The sequence below is a fragment of the Pinus tabuliformis genome, chromosome 5_1, assembly GCF_031772625.1.
Source record: "Pinus tabuliformis cultivar Carrire ecotype Pingquan chromosome 5_1, CPIR1, whole genome shotgun sequence".
In the NCBI taxonomy this organism is placed as follows: Eukaryota; Viridiplantae; Streptophyta; class Pinopsida; order Pinales; family Pinaceae; genus Pinus; species Pinus tabuliformis.
In genome coordinates this window covers 906,735,196-906,756,923 of record NC_142305.1, presented here as the reverse complement: position 1 = coordinate 906,756,923, position 21,728 = coordinate 906,735,196, and positions in this window count along the sequence as shown.

Below are 21,728 nucleotides of genomic sequence, written 5' to 3'. Positions count from 1 at the left end.
ATCTATTCATTCGAGCTGAAGTGATTGTTTCCCACCTTGATGTGCTCTCTTTAATTTCTATTCTCTACATATTGTGGTGAGAGTTCCTATGGAATCAGTTTATAAGAAATCACATTATTAATTCTAGATTCTCCTATAGGACGATTGATAGCCAGATTCACCTGCATGTCGGCGATACGATTATTTTGTCTAAGAATATGTGGTGAGAGTTCCTATGGAATCATTATTTGAGAAATCACATTATTAATTCTAGATTCTCCATAGGACGATTGATAGCCAGATTCACCTGCATGTCGGTGATACGATTATTTTGTCTAAGAATATGCTTGAAGGTGACTTCACCTAGAAGCAACACGTTTTTTCCCACCCTTTCTGTTATTTGTCTCAGGGCCTTGTTCTTGGGGCTTCTTCTTTCCTCCATCGATTGGATTATTATTGAAGAGTCCCCCATTATGACCAGATTCTTCATACTTCGTTGCCTTAAGATTTATGTTCCCAAGAGGAGGCCATATGCTTCTTCCTTGTTATGGGATAGTTCTCTTAATCCCCATTCATAAGTAATAGGATTTTTCCCTCCTAGGTCAAAAAGTATACCTCCCGCTCTAGCCTTGCCTGGGTGGACTTTGAAGCACCATCAAATAGTAAGCAGGGCCTATTTAACCTTCCATCCATGTTTTGAACACCTCTTGTTTAATTCTTATTTTCCAGCTTTGCATATTATTAGGAGATTTGTTGATGTGTTTTTTTTGTTGCTTGCTCATTACGAATTCAACCCAGACTCTTTCCTCATGTTGCAGATGTTTGACATCTATTACTTTAACTCCTTTAGAATTGATGAACTCAGATGACATGCTCTAAGTTTTGGCTAGGATTGTTCTGGTATTTGGGGTGCGATCTTTAAAGATCCCTTGATTTTGTGCTATCCAAATTTTCCAACACATAAATGGGGCAAACTCAACCAATATCTTTTTACTGTATCTTTGTTTTTGAAGGAATATGGATATCTTTTTCCTGAGGTTGATATAAGTTCATGAAAAGGTAGTGATTGTTGAATGCTAACCTTCAAGGTACTAACAAGCCCTTTCCAGTGGTCCCTGGCAAAGGGGCATCCGCAAAAAGATGTTGAATATTTTCTTCACTACCTTGACACATAGCACAGCATGATGGACCTTCATATTCTTTCTTTTTAAGATTATCAACAATCATTATTTTTCCTTTGAGCAGTGTCCACATGAAAACTTTGATTTTTGGCAGTGTTTCGATTTTCCATGCCTCCCTCCAGTAGTCCCAGTCTCGATTTCCATGCTAATGTAAAGTAGTATAACTAGATTTGACTGAAAAACTCCTCCATTAGGATCCCATCGAAGGGAATATTTTGAATCTATACTTAATGGAGCAGCCCCCTTAAGATGTGAGATTAGGGACTTCCACTAAGGGACAAGGCCATGAGGGAGGTTGGGAATCCTCCAGTCTCCCCATTCTCCATCTCTCCAAAGAGATATATCATCTAGAGTAGAGATTCCTTTTGTTTTCATCCATCTTCTCAGATCCTGAATATTTTCTTGACAGGCTATGGGTTGATTTCCCATTATTCTATCCTTCCATATTTTTATGGATTTACCATTACCAGGGATCTTAGAAGAGTTTTCTTTGATGAGGGAAACAATTTTTTTAATCAGATTCCAAACCTGGGAGTAGGGCCTGATTGGATAACCTTTTCTCAATAAGAGGATTCTATTGTGGTTCATGTATTTTATTTCTAGGATTTTCTTCCACCAATTGCTCTCTCCTATTATAAATCTCCATGTTATTTTTTCTCCTAGAGCCAAGTTCATTATTCCTGGTAGTCTTATTGCCAACCCACCTTTCTCATATGGCTGAGTTACTTCATCCCATTTCACAAGGTTGTGCTTCTTTGTCTCCACTTTACCTCCTTGCCATAGGAACCCCCTGATTACTAGCTCAATTTGTTTTTGTATACTTGCCAGGGCTAGTATTGCAGCATACTGATAGATTGGGAGAGCTGCGAGTAGGACCTTTATTAGTACCAACCTTCCTGCCATATTGAGCTAGATCGTGCTCCAATTCTGCACTTTTTGTTTCATTTTCTCAATATAGTTATTCCATATGTCGGTCTTCAAATTTTCTTTTGATATCGGGAGTCCAAGATATTGGAAGTGGCTCCACTTTTCTTGAAATGGGATTTCCAAAATTTTTGATATTTTTTGGAGAGTGCGAGATGGAGTGTTCCATCCAAATATTCTCCATTTCTGATTATTTAGAAGCCCTCCAGAGGCTTCCAAAAAACTGTTTAGAACCTTTTTTATTCTTCTTGCCATTATGCAGGAGGCCCCTCCCAGAATCAAAGTGTCATCAACAAATAGGGAGTGGTTTATGCTTTTTACTTTAGGAGAGGTTGAGAATCCTATTATAGTCCTATCTTGTCTGCACTTCTCAAGACCTATACTCAGTGATTCCACCATTATAATATATAATAAAGGGGAGAGAAGATAGCCTTGGCGAAGCCCCTTTGAACTCTGAAAATATTCACTTGGTCTTCCATTGACCAATGGTGCAATCCAAGGACCCACAATACATGATTTTATTATATCTATTGACTTTTTTGTGAAACCAAATCTCTGTGGGATAGGCACAAGAAAACCCAAGTTGACCCTATCAAATGCATTAGCCATGTCAAGCTTGAAAATCATTCCTTTTTCTTTTTTCATTAGGATAGAGTGCAAAGCTTCTTGCACTATTAGAATGTTGCCTAGAATTTGTCTTTTTGGGACAAATCCTCCTTGGTTTTATGATATTATTTCTGGAAGCAATACTTTTATTTTGTTTGCCAGGATTTTTATTGTGATTTTGTAGGAAGATTTGTAGGAATTTACAGGGTAAGTTCCACAGAAAGAATACCAAAAGGACACCGCTCACAACCAGATCTCAAATCAATACACCAGTATTTTTGACGTGGTTAAAACCCTCAGAGTGCAAGGAGGGAAACAGTCCACGGCCTGTCCCAACGTGGGTACTACAGACAATTTATTAATCAAAGAATGAAAATTTACATAAGCTTCTCTCATGCACGGATTACCCGAACAATGACCCTCCATGCGCTTTAAATAGAACTCATGGACCAATCGGGTGTCAAGCCACGGATCAAGTGTCGGTAATACCGAGGTGAGAGTGAACCGTCGGATCACTACATATCGTGACCGTCGGATTGTAAGTTACAAAATGTACAACGGTAAAGAAACACACTTTACCTAACTCTATACTAGACCAAGTTGAACTTAACTATATCCTATGTGTCGGAATATCCTAACATCCCCCCTTAAGAACAACTTGGGATAGGATTGAAGGATTTACAAATATGACACAATAGGAGAAGGAAGGAGGCACTAGAGCCTATCCCCCCTTAGTGACAACTTCCTGAACTCCAAGCATATATCGAAGTTTAGTGAACTTCGCCTCTGTGAGAGCCTTTGTGAAGATGTCTGCAACCTGATCATCTGTTGGACAATATTGCACTTCAAGAACATGGTCATGAATGAGCTTTCTGATGAAGTGCATGTGTAGTTCAATGTGTTTGCTGCGCTGATGCTGGACTGGATCTTTGCATAGCTGAATGGCACTTTGATTATCACACCAAAGTGTGGTTGGATGCTGCTGCTCAAAGCCAAACTCTGATAGGATCTGACGAAGCCACAAGGCTTCCTTACTAGCTTCCACGGCACCACGATACTCTGCTTCTGCTGACGAAAGAGAAATGGCAGCCTGTTTCTTACAAGCCCATGTAATAGGTCCTGAACCAAGAGTGAAGACATAACCGGCAGTAGACTTCCGATCATCAGGGTCACCAGCCCAATCAGAATCAGTGAAACCAACTAACAGAGGAGCTGCTTTGGCACTGTAATGAATCCCAAACTGTACTGTACCTCGAACATAACGAAGTATTCTTTTAGCTGCTTTCCAATGACTTTCACGGGGGTTTTGCATAAAACGAGCAACAAGGCCAACAGCAAAGGAAAGATCAGGACGAGTATGGGTTAAATACAAGAGTTTTCCGACAAGTTGACGGTATAAGGTAGCATCAACTTCAGGAGAAGTACAAGAGACTGAAAGTTTGACTCCAGACTGAAAGGGAGAAGGGGCTGGCTTACAGTCTTCCATGTGAAAATGACGAAGAATATCACAAGCATACTTGGACTGGGAAAGGAAAATACCCTCTTGGGATTGCAAGACTTGAAGACCGAGAAAATAGTGTAAGTGTCCTAAGTCTGTCATTTCAAATTTCTTTTTAAGGCTGGACTTCACATGGTTTATAAGGTTGGGATCACTACCAGTAAGAATAAGATCATCAACATAAAGAACAAGGATGATAAGAGAGTTGCCCACTTTCTTGGTGTAGACAGTATTGTCAGAATGACACCTAGAAAAGCCAGATTCTAAAAGAAAGCTATCCATTTTGGCATACCAAGCCCGAGGAGCTTGCTTGAGGCCATAAAGGGATTTCTTAAGTCGACAAACAAGGCTGGAGTCTGTTTGTATGAAGCCAATGGGTTGTTCCATATAGATTTCTTCCTGCAAGTCCCCATGCAAGAAGGCAGATTTAACATCCATCTGATGGACTTCCCATTTTAAAGAGGCAGCAAGGGAAAGAACAAGGCGGATAGAGTTCATTTTGGCAACAGGGGAGAAGGTTTCAGTGTAGTCAATGCCTTCAACCTGTGAAAAGCCCTTAGCAACGAGACGAGCTTTATGTTTATCAACTTTCCCATCTGGTCCATACTTGGTTCTGTAAACCCATTTACATCTAACAAGTTTGCGTCCCTTTGGTAGAGGAACAAGATCCCATGTATCATTTGTCATCAATGAATGATATTCTTCATTCATAGCTGCTTCCCAATGTGGATGGCCTGAAGCTTCTGCAAAAGTGTCAGGATCATGATTTACTGGAGCTTGAGCCAGTAAAGAAGAGGCTCTTTCAAACTGAGAACGTGTACGTCGCTGATCTGTAGGATCACCGGCAAGATCACCTGCTGCATCCCGAGTAGCACGGACCCATCTTGGAAGTTGAGGATCCTGAGAAGGTGGGGGAGGATTATCATCCTCGCTTTCATCATCTGAAGAAGAAATGTTTTCAAAAGTAGAAGAGATAGGAAGAGGTGGCACATCCGCCGGACTAGGCTCGCAGGCCGATTTATTTTCATCAAATTTTACATCTCTTCTAATGATAACATTTTTGGACTTAAATGGAATAAGTCTATAACCTTTTACATCTTCAGAATATCCAACAAAAGTACATTTCTCACTCTTAGGTTCTAAAGCTTTATGCTTTTCATCTGGAATATGGGCCCATGCTTCACTTCCAAACACACGAAAGTGACTTACATCTGGTTTAATGGAACTCCAAGCTTCTTCTGGAGTGATATTCTCTAGAACCTTAGTAGGAGTGCGATTGATTATATAATTTGCACAATTAATTGCTTCGGCCCAAAAACTAAGACTGAGTCCTTTAGATTGCAGCATACAATTAGCCATTTCCTTTAAGGTGCGATTTTTCCTTTCAGCTACACCATTTTGTTGTGGAGTGTATGGAACAGTATGTTGCATTTGAATTCCATTTTCGGTGCAAAAGTTGATGAATGTGTTTTTAACATATTCTCCACCATTATCAGTTCTTAGCTTAAGAATTTGATGTCCAGATTGTTTTTCAACAAAGGCTTTGAAGGCCAAAAAGTGTTAAATACTTCGCTCTTGAGTTTTAAGAAGTATACCCAAGTGCGTCTGGAGAAATCATCAATGAAAGTTAAGAAGTACTTGCAGCCAGAGAATGAAGCAACAGGAAGAGGACCACATAAATCACTGTGCACAAGCTGTAAAGGGGCTGAGGCGTGCCAAGAGGCACGTTTGTCAAAACTGTCCCGATGATGTTTTCCGAGTACACATCCGGAACAAACACCATCTCTGCAAGATACCATAGGAAGACCTGTCACCATATTTTCTTTACATAGATGCTGAAGGGAGCGATAGTTTAAGTGACCAAATCGCTCATGCCAAAGTTTGCTCACTTCATCATTATGAGCAACAAATACTGAGGGAAGATTGGATGACCCAAAGTTGTGAAACTTATACAACCTTTTGGAATCATCAGCAAGACCAGTAGCTAGAATCTGTTTAGGATCTTTTAGATCCTTGATTACAACATCATGAGGTGAAAATTCAACAATTTTACCTTCACCTGAATGAGTTATCTGATAGACAGATAGAAGGTTGCAGGATAAGGTTGGAACACATAATACATCATTAAACTGACCATTGTCTAGATGAACAGTTCCAGTCCCTACAACATTAAGAGATCTATCATCACCAATATATATATTTTTGGTGTTACAATCATTTAAAGAAGAAAACATGGCTTGGTTTTTGGCCATGTGACAAGAGGCTCCAGAATCAATGAGCCACTCATGAGAATGAGAAGAAGAAGAAGATACATTTAATGCATAACCAGACTGAGATGATTGACAATGACATGCAGAAAGTGCCATTCCGGAAGTTGAAGTTGAAGTAGGCTCCACATGGATGTTATGTTTCTTCATTGCGGCTTCCAAGGCTTCCATCTTCTTAAAGCATTTAGATTCTAAGTGGCCATCTCGATTACAAAAGTTACAATGTCTATCAGTCTTCTTCCATTTGTTTTTATTGGTCTTATCATTTTGCTGAAATGATCTTTCATTTTGAGGCTGAGATGGTTTAGGACCATTCTTTTGAGGATATGACTTCTTAGGATTCTTTGAATTTGGTTGCTGCTGGGCGGCTAACGCTTTCGTGGAAGAGTTTCCAAGATTAAGAAGACCAAGGTGTAAGAGTTTTTCTTGTTCTCTTATTAAGGAATCACAAAAGGAGTCAAAGGAAGGGGCCTTGTAGTCTTGTCCTTGACAAATGAAAGCTTCCCTTGTAGAATGGAAAGTGGAAACAAATACAGAGTAGGCTGGTCCCAACTTAGTAAGGATGGAATAAATAAGGTTACCATCTTCTTTCTTAACTTTAACACCTTCCAAGAGATATCTAAGGGTCTTGAATTTGGACAAGAAATCTTCAATGCAAGAAAAATTATTAGGATCCAAAGTAAGCAGCTCATTTTCAAGTTGATGGGCTCTAATTTCATTTTTAATCCCAAAAACTTTAGCAAGTTTTTCTAATGCTTCATGAGGAGTCTCAAGTTCTGCAATGTGGAATCTAAGATCAGGAGAAACAGACATCCCTATCAAACCACGTGCTTGATCTTGTCTATTTTCCCATTTTGCCGCCTTGTCTTCATCTTTTGGTTTCTTCTCTTGGTCTGTGGCTATTCTGTAGAGACCTTTACTTCTAAGTAAATCTCCCATGTAGGCTACCCATTGGAAGTAGTTAGTGCTGTCAAGAATGACTTGGCATGGACTTTCCATTTTAAAAAAAACTGAAGCTGAAGATGCTGAAAGTAAGTGTTCCAATGGATAGATCTCGAAAAAATAGGCGGTTTTAAAAAAAACGGCTCTGAAAAAGGCTTCCGGATGAAGAAGTTATGGCTTTTTGAAAAAAAAAATGTTGACGTTGCCGGCAAAGTGCGCGAATGTGCGGGAATGAAAAAATCCGCCCCCACAAAATGGAGACTTGAACCCAAGACCTCTACTCTCTTAAAATAGCTTTGAACCAATTGATCTATACAAAAAATTTGAGAGAGAGAGAGAGAGAGAGAGAGAGAGGGGGGGGGGGGGGGGGCCTTGGTTTGCGTGCTTGCCTTGAGAAAGCTCTTTTTCCCTACAAAACACAAAACACAAAACCCAACACGAATATGCAAAGAAAAACGAACCTTACGGCTCGAAGTTAGCTTTAGCCAAAAAACTAGAAATTTTAAAAAAAAATCTCAAAGTTAGCTTTAGCCGAAAAACTAAATATTTTTCTCAATGTTTCTGATTTTCCGAGATCACACTAAGGTGCAGGGAAAAGAGCATACGCATGAGAAAAATCCTTCCTTTCTGTTTCTGATTTGCCCAGATCGCACAGAGTCGCAGGGCAAAGAGCATACGCAGAAATGAAAGGTATAGATCCGGTTAAAAAAAGGCTAAATAAACTGAGACCGAAATAAGCAGAGAGAAAATAACAGTAAACTGCAAAAAAACACTGTATACCTCCCGATCTGAAAAATGACGCAGCTAGGGCTACCGGAAACCTTTTCGCGTGAAACGAAAGGGGTTCCTCACTGGAACAGATGCTCCGAATGCAACAGAGCAGTCCTCTCGGCCCGAAAGCAGTCAGAAACAGCAGATCTAGGAAACGACAGCCGCATGCAGTTCTACCGGCTTCAGATTTGGATCACCAACGGACGCGGCCCTCAAATAGCTCTGATACCATGTAGGAATTTACAGGGTAAGTTCCACAGAAAGAATACCAAAAGGACACCGCTCACAACCAGATCTCAAATCAATACACCAGTATTTTTGACGTGGTTAAAACCCTCAGAGTGCAAGGAGGGAAACAGTCCACGGCCTGTCCCAACGTGGGTACTACAGACAATTTATTAATCAAAGAATGAAAATTTACATAAGCTTCTCTCATGCACGGATTACCCGAACAATGACCCTCCATGCGCTTTAAATAGAACTCATGGACCAATCGGGTGTCAAGCCACGGATCAAGTGTCGGTAATACCGAGGTGAGAGTGAACCGTCGAATCACTACATATCGTGACCGTCGGATTGTAAGTTACAAAATGTACAACGGTAAAGAAACACACTTTACCTAACTCTAACCTAACTCTATACTAGACCAAGTTGAACTTAACTATATCCTATGTGTCGGAATATCCTAACAAGATTTACACAAAGAAATGGGCCTGAATCTACTAAAGGAGTTAGCATTTGACTCATTTGGAACAAGGGCAAGGAAGGAAGAGCTTGTGAATCCTCCAACCTTACACTTCACGAAAACATTCTGATCATTCTTATCAAATCTTTTTTAATAATGATCCATTTGTTTTTAAAGAAGGAAATAGGGAACCCATCCGATCCAAGAGCCTTATCCGGTGCAAATCCCAAACAAAATCTGCGACTTCCTTTTCTTCAATTGTTCTTGTGAGTTCATTGTTTTCTGCTTCACTGATTTTCCTGCGTATATGCTGAAGATATTCTTCATACTCGTTATTTGATGCTGGAGATGATAATAGATTTTTATAGTATCTGTAAGCCTCCTTCTTTATTTCCCCTTGACCTTTGACTTCTTTGCCTTCATTATCTTTTATGCTGTCTATTTGATTTTGATTTCTTCTGATCCTAGTCACACTATGGAAGAAGGTTGTGTTCTTGTCTCTTACTTTGAGCCATAGACTTCACGATTTTATCTGCCACTCTTCTTCTTCCTTTTTGTTTTGTCTATACATCTCCCAATATGCTTGTTTTTCCTGCCATATGCTCTCTTGCGACTCCTCTTGCTGCTCTTTTTCCACTTGGATTCTTTCAATTTTTCTGCTATTTCTAGCTTTCTTTTTTGTGTTTCTAGTTGGTTAATCCTTGCCCAATGTTTTAGCTCTCTCCTTAGGGCTTTTAATTTAGTTTCCCAAACATAGCTAGGAGAGCCAATAATTGGTGTTTTCCATACTTCAACAATGATTTTTTTGACTTCTTCTCTGTCGTTCCAAGTGGAGCTGAATCTGAAAGGAACTGGGCCAAGATTTTCTAACTTCCCAAGGGTGAGAGCCACCGGTTTGTGATCTGATGCTATATTGTGGATGATTTTGGATTTTATCTCGTTGAACGCATTGGCAACTTTGTCTTGTATTAGAAATCTATCCAACCTTTCCTTTATGTTATTTTTCCCAATTCTTTTTTTGTTCTATGTGTACTTTCCATTGCTAGGAGGCATGTACATTAACTTGCATGCTTCAATAATTGATTCTAACATTCCCTATAAGGATCAACACTATATTTTCCATCAAATTTCTCCTCTGAGCTCAATACCAGATTGAGATCTCCTCCTACAATTATGCCTTTTTTTGGTCCTGCATAAGATATTTTTTAAAGTGGACCAGCAGACTTCCTTATCCCTGTAATGGTTTGGGGCATAAATATTTATAATGTAGTACTTCTCTTTTGTTATTTTGTTTTCCAATTCTGTTTTTATCCAGTGAAACTCTTTTTTTGTTGAATGAGCTCCCAATTTTCGGTTTTCCATAGTGTGCATATTCCTCCTGAGGCTCTGGTCGCTGGAATTGAAGTTCCTTGATAATTTTTAGTTTTTTGTATCATTGTTTCCATTTCCTTTTTATTTTTCTTTGTCTCTTGAATCATAAGGATATCAGGTTTCTCTGAAGTTATGATATCTTTCATTGCCTTAATTTTTGGCATACTTCCCATTCCTCTGCAATTCCAGGAGACTATATTCATTATCACTTGATGTTATGGGTTGAGGGACCTTTCCCTCTGTTAGGGTGGGCGATTTTCTCCTTATTTTTTTCCAAGAAAGTGTCCAGAGGTTGTTGGGTGCCCAAAGCCATTTCCTTTGCCGCTGCTTCATCTCTAATTTCTCTGTTGGTTTTTTTGCCTGCCCTTTTAGGGTGGTTGAGAGAGGAGAGGAGCTCTTTGGAGAGGGTATGAGTGATTATTTGGTCGAAGGAGGAGGGGAGAGGGCTTTGGGAAGTCCTTTCCCTATATCTACTTTTACACATATTCTTGCGCAGGCATGCATATTTTCCTTTGGATCACTTTTGTCAATATATTTCCCCACAACATTCCCTATTGCTTTAACAGATTCATCTCCCCAACAATGTAGAGGAAGATGGGGAAGCCTCACCATACTGGCACTGCATTTGGCACATCCAACTCTGGATCGAATTCTGGAGTCCATATGTTGAGATAAAGCCCTCTGGAATCCATGAAATATGATCTGTTTCTGAAGATTAAGTCTTTGTCCTCTTTCATTTCAAAGTGGAAGGTAAAGTATCATCTTCCACAGAATCTAATGGAGATTTTCCCCATGATAAATGAGGCCCGGTTTCTTTCTACCCATTTGAGGACCAAACGGGGTGAGGGTCAAAGACCAGTGAACTGACCCACCAAACCTCGCTCAAAGAGATACAGAGCTGCTTATCGAGGAAGAGTGGGAGGGAGGATTATTTCAAGAATTCCATCTATCTTCTTAACAAATTTTGATATGGACGGTCTGGGACAAGACGGTCCCAAGGAGGAGAGAAGAGAGGCAAAGGCTTTTTCATTTTCTCCCAACTGAGCTGAAGTTCCGGTAGAGGATACAGGGATCAATGCACCCTCAGGAGGAGGTGCTGCCTGATCCATCACGAACCAGGCGAGGGCAGCGAGCCCCGGGAACAGGAGGCCCCGAGAGCCGAAGGGAGAGGCCACTCACAGAGTTTGAATTCATCTAGGCGGGAGCAGAGCGTGCACGTTTTTAGTTGTATGGCTTACTACTAAAGCACTCTTATTCATGATAAAATTTAAATCTCTATTATTAAAAATTAAAAAATAAAATAAAATAAAAATAAAAAAAATCTATTCCAACTTTTTTAATGAGTTATAATTAAAAAAATATTTATTTCCAAAGTCATAATAATATGTTTGAATTTTTTTTAATAATCATTTTTTAATTTTAAAATATTAAAAACAACTTTATAATTTTGCCACTAGTATAATAAAATACTATTTATAAACTATTTTTATATTAATAAAAAATAAAACAATAATACATTATTATTATTCAAATAACTACAACATTGCGATGGTTAAAATAACAACCAATATTGCATGTCAACATCACAAATAAGATGAAAAATAAATTGACTGAGCAATGTCATCATTGATTTAGTACTTTCGAATTTATCATTCAACACGACAAAGTACATTTTAAATGAACATTGATAAGTTGTTGGTGAAAATAATTATAAATAAAAATAAAGCAATTAATTTTATTATAAAAGGTTTAAAGAAAAATGAGAGCATTTTAATAACCATGTACTAAGCCAATTATTGGCTTAGTGCATGGTCAATGCCCATGTACGGTATAGATGCCACACTTATATATTCAGGTCACCTCATGAATTTTCCGGGATAGTTGTTTTCTGACAGGAAAGGCACCTGTTGTTATATCCACTATTGATTGAAAGGATTGAGGACGAAGATACATCTGACGGTTGAGTGAAAGGATTGAGGACGACAATACATCTCACGGCTAAGTGAAAAGGATTGAGGGATGACAATCCATTAATGGTATTCACTCTGCCCATCTACCAACTCGCCCCTCCTGTATTGCATTGTTGTAAAATGTAATACCTACATTCCGGTTCTGGAGCGGGAGCGTGCCCAGAGCTACAGCCAGAAGCTGAGAAAGGGGTCAAGGAGCTAGAGCCAGAAGTTGAGAAAGGGGTCACTGTCGTAGCTGAGATTGGAAACAAACACAGCCGTAGGTTGGTTACAAAAATCAATCCCTCAACTCTATTAGTTTAAGAGATTGTAAGATGCAATGTGCAACTACCCCCTTTGGGTATGATTGTTACTGCATAATAACAATTGCAGTAGGCCTTGAGGTGTTGGTTTCTCGAAGAAGTGCAAGTAGTGTATGACACAACAAAGAAAATATCAGAACACTACACATTCATGCACACAACACAAATATCATTGTTTTAATATAGTTTTAATGCCATAACTTCAACCAAGAAATATAGTTTTAATGCCATAGCTTCAACCAAAAAATATCATTGTTACCTACGGATCTATTAAGGGATGGCTGGGATTGGAAAATCCTATAGGTTCTACTTTGAATTTTGACCTTTAGCGACCCTTGTGCATTGGTGCATAGTAGCATTGATAGAAGCATAACACCTGCAGTGCCCACATAATATGTTCCATGTTACCTCAAATTTAAGGGAAGCGATATATTCGTCATCGACTGAGTTGAATCAACCTCCATTACCTAATATGAGCAAAATGAAAAGTTACTCGAGGGATACATACCTGTGCAAAGACACAAAATTTGCATAACCATGACATTTTGTGTGGACGCCATGATATATGATATGATAAGATAGATTGTATCGCTAGGATACAATCTCTGTTAGTTTAAGAGATTGTCATAAGTTTGTGATCTATTAAATTCGTTAAAATATTTAAACATTTATGTGATATAAACACATAGTGTATCTGTTTATACTTTGTGTATCCAGTTAAGTCTTCCGATGCTTGAATTTCTTCAAGATTCATTTAAAGTTTTCTCTAAAATAAAAAATAAAATTAAAAAATCTCTTAGTATTGTTACTAAACAACTTTCATAATGTTTATTCTGTCAACTTTCATAATATTTATTCATATATGTAGTGGCTGGTGTATAAATTGTTAGACTTGGATTTTATGTATTATTTAATGTTATGATGACTGATATATAAGATATTATTTTTAGACTAGAATGGCTTTTAAATTAGAATTGTTTTTAATACTGCATATGGAATATTGAATAGTTGTATGTCTTGGACATTTCTCTCTCTAAATAGTCGTAATATTGTTGTTGATGGTGCTGGACCTACCAACATTTAGGGGATCTTCCTGGTATGAATTCCCAACTAGACCTCACATCGTTTGGTGTAGGAGTCCCATCCGGTACGATGGCCCGATTGCCATTGTCTTAAAGATATGCCTTAGATCTTGCTTGTTAGTGCATGAGAGTGGTTTACTTAGTCTTCTAACATCGAGGTTCGAGTGCCTGGTGAGTGCTTAGCATCACTTGTGTCAAAGTTCTTCCATTGTAGAGGGAGAGGGTGGAAGTGAGTCTCAGGTTGAAAGGGAATAGTCCCACCTCTACTAGAGACACACAACACAACAAGACGTGCGCATCTTCCGGCGAAGTAGTCCACACGGATGCGGCAGTCATAAAAACAAGGTGAACTGATAACATATACAACACCTAGCAGAATAGTCCACACGAGTGCGACGGGAATTATAACAAGTTTACAAGAATGAATATGTCGAGCGTCCGGTGGTATAGCCCACACGAGTGAGACAACGTTAACAATTGATACAACACATTTCCAATATCATATGTACTAAAACAACTGAAATAGTTCAACTATCTTAATACAGGTTAAAGCAACATGCATTACAAGCGTCCAAAGAATAGTCTTACAAATGAATACAATACATGTGTGAAAATATGTTGGCATGTTAACAAGATTTTGAATTAAGTGAAAGTTCCAAGACACGTCTGTACACCATAACATCACTAACCTCGATATCGGGGCGTTGGAGCCACTGCTCACTCCTCAAAGAAAAGATTACAAACTCTCAAGGCTATGTGGGAGGGGCCAAGGTAAAAAAGTATTTTGCATGTTCAAATGAGGGGTATATATAGCCAAGGGTGAAACTAACCCTTGTGACTGTTCAACTCCCCTCATGACTGTTTGACTTACATGACACTTCTACTTTACATGTGGGTCTCTTGGACTTCCACGTTACATTACATTGATTACAATAGTATGGCCCACAGTAGTGATGTGGCCGAGATGACTCATAACATGACTCGACATGACAGTGCTGGTATGTTCATGCTGATGGTGGTGTCCATGTCGAGCCACAGTGCTGCTGAGTGATGAGTGTGATCTTGGTTTATCTTAGCTTAACCTCTGCATGACAAGGTGTGCAGAACCTTCGATGGTCTTGGGGTTCGCTTGATAGTTCATGCATGTGCACGTGTCTCCTTCGCTTTCTACTTGGTACACTTTGTGTGTTCGTCCATTCGCGAACAAGTCTCCTACCATGCACTCCTTGTTCATCTCGTTCATCAGCACACCATGTCTCATCCATGTACCTGTATCTGCAATCACTCATGATGGGATGACATCAAATCCAGAAATATCCTAGTCTACCACGATGCATCATCTTTCGTTTTTGGGTGCAGGTGACCGAGAGAGAGGACAAGGCTTTGAAATTGTATAGATTATATTTTAGGCTAGGATGCGGGCTTTGGGCACTATCAAGGAAAATTGCGTAGAGGTCACTAGGAGGCTAAGATGAGCAGTCCGAAACAATAGTGACCATATGGGGGACCTGGCTCGGTTGGAGGGAAAAACTGCACAAATTTTCCAGGGAGGTAGTGTAGGCAGCAGGGAGGACACTGACAGTGAAAACTGTGCAGATTCTCTCGGGAGGCTAGCAACGGGTTGCGGGAGCTTGCTGGCCAAAACTATGCAGAACTGGGAAGTTGGCTTGTAGGGCATCTCTGCGCAGTTTATGGGCTAAGCAGAGTGTTGGGCAGCTAGAGGACAACCCATGGAAACTGCGCAGTTTTCAGGAGGAGCAGCAGATCGGTTGACAGGGTGACTAGCTGACAAAACTACACAAATTTTGAGGACAGTGTAGTGATAGGAACCGGGTGCCTGTCCTTCATGTCTGCGCAATTTCTTCAGTCAGCAGAGGCGGGCATGCTGGCAGCTTCTACATAATTTTTTGGAGGATTGAATATTAGGGTCACTGCCCAGTCAAACTCTCTGGTTGACTAGCGGGAAGCTTGATAGATTTTCTTGTGGGAATCGTAGATTGAGATGGATTGATGAGCAACTTCTGCGTTGTTCTGGGTGATAGTCAGTCGGGTTGATTCTAAGATTGTGCAATGCAAACTGCCTGGGAGGTAGCCTCAAGCTCTACGCAATTTTGGGCAGCAGTACATGATCACTGAGGGCTAAGATTGCGCAGTGCATCTCAGTGGAGGTCTGGTTGATGGAGGGTGGTCCAGTCAACAAATCATCGACAAAATGACTAAGTGTTTGAATGATTGAACTCGTCCATTCATGAACTTGTGAACACACACTCAACATGACTTGACGACAAGACATCACGAACAAACAAGACAACATATGCTCAGTGTGACTGACTACGGGGTTGTCTAATGATGAAAGCGACAAGTGCGACAGTTCAGATAGACATTCAGACGATTGTGATGACACTTGCACGACAGTACTTACAACATCTTGTGTGAGTGCGATAGATGTTTACATAGTGAACACAACTCAAACACAACCTTCAACATCACCAGTACGAGGTCGAAAGCATGACATAGCAATCAACATGCTGAAGACGAAAGTTGGTCAAACAAGTGAAAATAAAGCAATACATGTAGAAGAAACACATAAAATTACTTTCCGTGTTTACGCACATCCATGTTACTAAGGACAGGATGATATGACAATGACAAGAAATCCTGCAAACTCAACTAAGAGGTGTACTTTGAAAAGTGTTCCTTACTTACCATACTTACCCTTAAGATGATCATGCATCTAACGAAGTTTGCATGAGGTCCTGATCTCTTCCATTACTTGGTCTCTTGGTCCTTCTCCTCTACTCCTTGGGAGTGATCTCAGCATGTCACCTTTTCTTATAGTCATTGAGAGGCAGATCTGCTCAATTTCAGCGGGTAGTGACTACTGCCAGATTGAGGCCCTAGGAGGCCATGTTTGCATAGTTTTTGCATGCAAGACAGACTGGGCAACATGGAAAACACTATGCAACAGGACAATGCTATGGGATGGGGGTCCTGGGAGGACACCACTACGCAATTTCTGAGTGTAGTGCAACTAGATTGCTTTGCACATTTATGGAGAGCAGCGTTGGCTACCTTATTTCTCTGCGAATTTTTGGAGAGCAGTGTTGGCTGGGGTTTCTACACACTATGAGGTTTCAGCAGGAAAGGGAGGAATCTTGATGGTTGCAGAAGAAAAGCGCATAGTTCTGGGAAGCTGGATGAGGCTAGCTTGCTCAAAAAAATGGCTAGGTATGAGATCAGTGAAACATGTGTAAATATTGATAAGACTTGACTGGGATTGCACACAGAAATTAGTGACACAACGTAGACATATAGAATGCATAAGACACACTTTGCTTGATGCAAAAACCTTCGTGACAAGAGTGCGTGAAGTGAGTGTGAAACATGTCTATGTGATAACAACCACTCATACACACACAATTCCCTTGAAGCAAAACAACATTCCCTTTGCATGACAAACAACAACCCCTATGCCCAAAGATGACACATGCTGTGTAAGGATGAGAACATGAACAACTCTTAAGATCAAGGAGGGGAGATTGAAATCGTCATCTTACTAATAAGTGACCAAAGATGAATGATCGCAGGATCCAAGGTAGGCTCCGAAATTTGCATGCGAGCCAAAATTTTGGAGGGTGTTGTAGCCACTACAACACTTGGCAACACATTGGTAGAACTCCAGCTCTCTGAATGGGTCTTGTTTCATGAAAAGCGAGTCTAACCCTTCCAGAAGTATTGTTTGATTCTTTAATCATCACGGTTTCCACACTTTCTTAATTGAAAGATGTAGCGCCTGCCATGCTCTTGATCAATCAACACACATTCCAAGCCAAGTCAACTTAGTTATTTCGATTGGGGATGAGGAGTATATTGATGCACAAGTAATATAATTTTTAGAGTTTAAGTTTCATCTCTGGTGTTGCTCCGCTACCAGCAGGCCTGGACAGTACCCCCGCGGAGTCACGCAGGAACACAAGCATCGCTCCGCTGCCAGTGAGATTGGTCAGTACCCTGACAAAGTTACTTGTATCTCCACTCTGCACAAGAAGCCTTTCTCTTCTTTCGCCTTATTCATTTTTCATTTTTTCCATCATTTTTTTTAAAGAACTATGCATAGGCACTTATTTATTTCAGAGGTGGAAGAGGGATCCCGACTTATTGGGAGCAGAAGAGGTTGTTCCTTCAAATAAGTCTGTTATGTATACCTCTGGCATACTTGTTAAGGTTTTACCCCTCACCTTACTCTACTTGACCGAGTTGACAAGGGTTAAACCAAAAGGACCGATTAGAGTAGGTGATACTAGTTAATAGTGCAAGTGTTGTGTTCTCACCAAGACTCACTATGAACAGAACACATTTTCCATCAAGGCATCATTGACTGAAGACAGTAAGTTATTTGTAAAGAGAGAGGAGAACAGATAACCAGATGTTGATATCTGTACAAGTCCTCTTAGATTTTCCCGACTTGTCTCGAGAGCCAAAACGGTTCCATGAGAGGCTAACCTATGGGTACATGCAAGCAAAGAAAGAAAAAAGCAAAAAAGCAGAAGTAAAGTGAAAGAAAAACAAGTAAGTAAAGCAAGCAAGCAAGCAGACCAAACCAAGTAAGCAAGCACACAAACATGTAAACCATAAGGAAAAGCAAAGCAAAGAAGTAAACACTACTCTTACTCCTACGCTAAATAGTGCATGGGCCTACTCACGTGAAGTGGTCTTTCCAATGCAGCCGTTGGCGCATTGGATGGCCCATGTTGGTGAAGGCATGGTTCGCGAAAAGCACAGTCAAGCGAACTAAAAAACATGAAAGATAACAATGAATACCAACACACTCTGAGTTTAAATGCGTCCATTAAAAAGAAAAGAGTGAAAGCACAAGACAAACACTTTGTGGACTTACCATGGTGTTGTGACACACTACGTACAAATGATAAGCATATGCACTCTCTTGACTGTGACAGACAAGCAAACATGAGAAAAAGAGACAACTTACACCTTGCAAGTGTGCTTGTTGTGAATGATTCCTCTAGTGCATAAGCGATGGGATCATGTGATTCCGATGGAGGAAGTGAAATCTGTGTGTTGGATTGATCTTCAGTGCATACAAATGAGTGATGAGGAGCCTCGGGTGTTTCACAAATTTTTTGATCGGAAGTGGAACTAACCTCAGGAAAATGAGGGCTTGACATAACCATCAGCTCAGGTTGAAGTGCCTCGACAGCTTGCGGGGTTTCCACTTCGTCAATAGATAGATCATTGGAGACCAATGGCTTAGACATATTAATAGTGAGTGAATCAACATTGTGATCAAATGAAGAAGTACAAAGATCACGACAACCATGATCAGAAAATTCAGGATGTTTGTTGGCATCCTCATGATTTGATGAATCATATAGAGGGGTAGATGAGAAGCAAGAATGTTCACCCTTTGCATTTCTGGAAAAATTAGATGAAAAGTCAAGTGGATTCTTAATGAAAGATTTGTCCTCTCTGCTATCAAATGATGGACTAACATTAGGTGTGTTATGCAAATGATCGGAAGTAGATGCATCCGTGGATGGATTTACACAAGGAAAATCAGAGATACCAGAATCATCAAAGATGTCAGGAAAAAGCGTAGGAGGCGCAGACAAAAGGAGGTCATCCTTCACTGCGGGTTTATGCCCAGGTGCTCGGTCATACTCTTTGTAAATGACAGTGCAAGTTTCTCGGTCGTACTCTTTGTAAATGACAACACAAATTGGTTGTGCAGCATCAACTCCACCAATAGCTTGATCCTCGTTCACAACATGTGTATAGTCCGGAACGAAAGAACACAAGGCAGGGCATTCTGGAGGATCAACAGAATGCGGGGACGAAGGTTGAGGTAACAAATGCATATGACAACCCATGGGTTTCCCAACCAAATTTGCACATAAATTAAGAGTAGTGAGGGTGGAAGCATGTACCGTTGAACAATCATGTGTGCACGCTCTCCCACATCACTCTGCGGGGGTGCAAAAATTTGGTGAGGGGAAGGCGGACAATCACTTGTGACAGAAACTGTGTTTTCTTGTGATTGTGCAACTCCATCACCGAAGTATGTTGAGTGGGGTTTGAACTTTGTCTTCATTTTGGGATAGAGTGATTTGTGAAGGCAATATTCAAATTTGTCCATGAGATATTGGAATTTCATATGAATTTTTGGAGCTTCAAAAGAGGGTTGACGTAAGCGCCCCCAAAATTACTCTGGAGATTCATTCGAGGCCTTCCATTGTTGTAACATTTTTTATCAAGTGCTTCAAGATCGAAGTGGTGAAAAACAGATTCTATTAGATCATTGAATTGCTTGAATGAGTGCACGTAGTTATGAGGTAGCATGCTACACCATAGCAATGGGTAGCTGCGAAGTGTGTGCAAGCAGCAAATAGAGCTCTGTTTCATTAAAACCTTCCACGTTCTCCATGAGCACATGGAAGTCGTCTAAGTGCTCAGGTCAGGGTACTTTGCCTGCACCATCATACGTGATTCGTAACAAGTCATCCCATACCTCCCTATTGACGTGAAAGATATGTCCATTGGACAAACATTTCAGAGGGTGAACTATAACAAACTCCATGATAGATGTGCAAAGATTCAAAATAGGTTGTGAGGACTCAGCTTGTCATCTGGCCCTCCTTCTAGTGCCAGAAATGTTGACGGTGCTGAACCCACCAACATTTAGGGGATCTCCCTAGTATGAAGTCCAAACTAGACCTCACACCATTTGGCGTAGGAGTCCCATCTAGTACGATGACCTAGTTTCCATTGTCTTAAAGTTATGCCTTAGCTCTTGCTTGTTAGCGCATGAGAATGGTTTACTTAGTCTTCGAACAACGAGGTTCGCGTGCCTGGTGAGTGCTTAGTGTTGCTTGTGTCAAAGTTCTTTCACTGTAGAGGGTGAGGGTGGAAGTGAGTCTCAGGTTGAAAGGGAATAGTCCCAACTCTGTTAGAGACACACAATAGAATAGGATATGCGCAACTTCCAACGGAGTAGTCCACACTGATGTGGTGGTCACAAACACAAGGTGAACAAATAACACGTAAAACACCCAGTGGAATAGTCCACACTAGTGTGATGGGCGTTATAACAAGTTTACAAGAATGAATCTGTCGAGTGTCTGGTGCGATATCCCACACGGGCGAGATAGAATTAATAACTGATACAACACATTTCCAATAACATATGTGCTAAAAAAACTGAAATAGTTCAACTTTCTTAATACAGATTAAAGCAACATGTATTACAAGCGTCCAAAGAATAGTCTTACAAACGAATACAATACATGTGTGAAAACGTGTTGGCTTGTTAACATGCTTCTGAATTAAGAGAAAGTTCCAAGACACATCCATACACCATTACATCACTAACCCTGATAGCGGGGCATTGGAGCCACTACTCTCTCCTCAAAGAAAAGATTACAAACTCTCAAGGCTATGTGGGAGGAGCCAAGGTGAAAAAGTCTTTTGCATTTACAAATGAGGGGTATATATAGCCAAGGGTGAAATTGACCCTTATGACTGTTCAACTTCCCTCATGACTATTTGACGTACATTACTCTTCAACTTTACATGTGGGTCTCTTGGACTTCTATGTTACATTACATTGATTATAACAATATGGCCCGCATTAGTGATGTGGCCGAGATGACTCATGACATGAATGGACATGACAGTGGTGGCATGTTCATGCTGACGGTGGTGCCCATGTCGAGCCACAATGTTGCTGAGTGATGAATGTGCTCTTGGTGTATCATAGCTTCACAACCGCATGGAAAGGTGTGCAGAGTCTTTGATGGTCTTGGTGTTCGCTGAAGCGAACAAAGTTCCTTCTAAAAATTAATTACTCCAAAAGACTTGGAATATCACGATATCCATTAAGGATATAAATATTATATTAAATATGAATATGAATTAATGAATGAGAATGATTTACAATGAGAATGAGAGGCTTGCTTATATACCAAGCAAGTGTCTCTTCATGAAGAGTCATGTCTCATTTAGACATGCCTCTTCAACCTAATTACTACTTAACTAATTATTATTTATGATTATTATCATTTACATTATATTTATATTATTTATATATTTTATTCATTACATTGCCTCCTTCCTCAAAAAGCTTTGTCCTCAAA